The 2,500-nt window shown below is 42.6% G+C and overlaps 1 protein-coding gene across 3 annotated transcripts in view; it reads left to right on the plus strand.

The window, feature by feature from the left end:
• Positions 1-2,500, plus strand: part of LOC122247731 (zinc finger protein datilografo) — a 590,387-nt gene that overhangs the window by 137,914 nt on the left and 449,973 nt on the right. The gene's annotated exons all lie outside the window — the stretch shown is intronic.

Here is a 2,500-nt window from a genome sequence, read left to right on the forward strand (position 1 = left end):
ACCAATGCGGAAGGTTTTCTGTGTCCTGTGATGATTTTTATCTTTTGTTTTTCATTTTTATCTTCATCTTATTCCTTATCTTCATCTTCATCACTATCATCATCATTATGATTAAATTTGTTCTTCTTAGAAGTGTTTGCATTGTCATTATTTTCACCATTACTGTTATCATTCCGACTATTGCTATAAATACTGCTTCTACTACAATTACTGTTATGATTGTTGTTGCCATTAAAATTATTATTGTTGTTATTATCGGTGTTATTATCATCATTTCTATTATCAATATCATCATTATTATCATTATCATTATCATCATTACTATCACCATCATTACCATCATTATCACCACCATCATTATTGTATTCATTATTATGATAATCACCATAACCCTTCCATCAGTATTAGTAAGAATAACAAAATCATCACCATTGCTTTCATCACCATCATAATTAGCATAGCATTACTATCAACCTACTCTTGTGTGTATCTTGACAGGCGGCCTTCCAGCCTGCACAAGCTAGTCACTTCCCTTGCCAATTTTGCCACGTTTGTCTGTCAAGGGAAAATAGTCTCTATCTAGACACTGCCTTGACGCCAATCTAGACGTGCTTGTGATACTCATAATGAATTCCTTCGTGAGACTATAGTGATAGCTAATGTTTTGGTTCATTACTGTTTTCTCTGATGAGGTCTGATGGCTGTGGGTGATGCAGGGGATGTCTTGGGAGATTAGTGTGCTGGATGAGCCTATATATCTCTTTCTCTTTCTCTTTTTTTTTCTCTCTCTCTCTTTATCAATATATATATCTCTCTCTTTCTATTTATATTTCTCTCTCTTTTTGTTTCTTGTTTTTTTCTCTTACTTCCACTAATTATATGTATACACACAATATATACACTCAATATATATATATATATATATATATATATATATATATATATATATATATATATATATATATATATATATATATATGACATATGATGCATAATATACAATATATGATATATGATACATGATAATTGATATGTGTGTATATACTGTATACATACAAACGTGTATGTGTGTCTGTGAAACAGACATACAGAAGATGCCAAGGAAGAAGAAAAGAAATAGGAGGAAGAAGAATAAGATGATGATGATGATAAGAATACAAAGAAGGGGGATAAGAGACGGGGGGGGGGAGTACGAAGGTGAAGCAAAAGGGAGAGAAGAAGCGCAAGATTTTCATCTTTTTGTAAAGGAAGCAGGCTTGAGGCACGGCGTGGGTAGGGGGGAGGGGAGTGGAGTAGGGTATTAGAGTAAAGAGGGGTGGGGGGTGGCACGAAAGATGCAGGGCGCCGGCGATAGGGATTTATATATTCCAGTTTAAAGGGGGTGGGAGGGGGTGTAGGAGGGGTAAAGACGGGGAGAGGCACGAGGGAGAAAAGGGGGAGATAGGGGGAGGGGGTGGGGGGGGTGGGGAAGAGTGAGGGGGAGTAGCGAGGGAGAAGGAGGAAGGGAGGGAGGGAGAGTGAAGGGGGGTAGGGAGGGAGAGGGAGGGAGGGAGAAGGCGAGGGTAGGAAGGGAGAGGGAAGGAGGGAGAAGGAGGAAGGGAGGGAGGGAGAGGGGGGGAGGGGGAGTAAAGGGTGATATTATTGGCAATAGCTAATTTTGCAATGCCAGCGGTAGGAAGGAAGCTGTATCTCACTCTGGCGTAGATGAAAGAAGCTGATGCTCGGAGGGTGGGTGGGTGGGCGGGTGGGTGGGTGGGTGGGTGGGTGGGAAGGGAGGGAAGAGCAAGGGAAGATGGAAGGGTAGAGAGATCGACAGATAGATAGATTAATTGATTGATTGATAGATAGATAGACAATTAGATATATGTGTGTGTGTCATTATACATACATACATACATACATATATATATATATATATATATATATATATATATATATATATATATATATATATATATACATGTGTACATATATATACAGGCTGGTGCTGTGGAACGTAGAGTGAGCAAAAAGGGGAGAAGAAGAGAGATAAAGAGATAAACAAGGGGAGGGGAGGGGAGAGAAGGGGAGGGAAAGGGAGACAAGGGAAAAGGATGGGGAGAAGAAGAGCAGGGGAGGGAGGCAGGGGACAGGGGAAAGAAGGGGAATGGTATAGGGGGAGAGGAAGGTAAAGGAGGAAAGGGGGGGGAAGAGGAGAGGAAATGAGGAAAAGAAAGAAGGTGGAAAGACTGAAGAAGGAAGACAGAGGAAAGGGAAGGGGAGGGGAGGGGGGATGAGGAAGTAGGGAGGCACTGAGAGAGGGAACGTTGCAGCGGGGGAGAGGGGGGGAGGGGGTAGGAAGGATGAGGTCATTTAGGGAGAAGAAAGAGGATGAGAGGGTAACAGGAGTACAGGGAGAGGGGGAAGGGGGAGGGGGAGGGGGAGGGAGTGGAGGGAGACGGGTAGGGTGGAGGGGGAATGAAGGGGGAAGGGATAGAGGTGGATGGAGGGAGAAGGGAAG

The sequence above is a fragment of the Penaeus japonicus genome, unplaced genomic scaffold (genome assembly GCF_977035675.1).
Source record: "Penaeus japonicus unplaced genomic scaffold, GWHDUDI00000001_assembly GWHDUDI00000017, whole genome shotgun sequence".
Classification (NCBI taxonomy): Eukaryota; Metazoa; Arthropoda; class Malacostraca; order Decapoda; family Penaeidae; genus Penaeus; species Penaeus japonicus.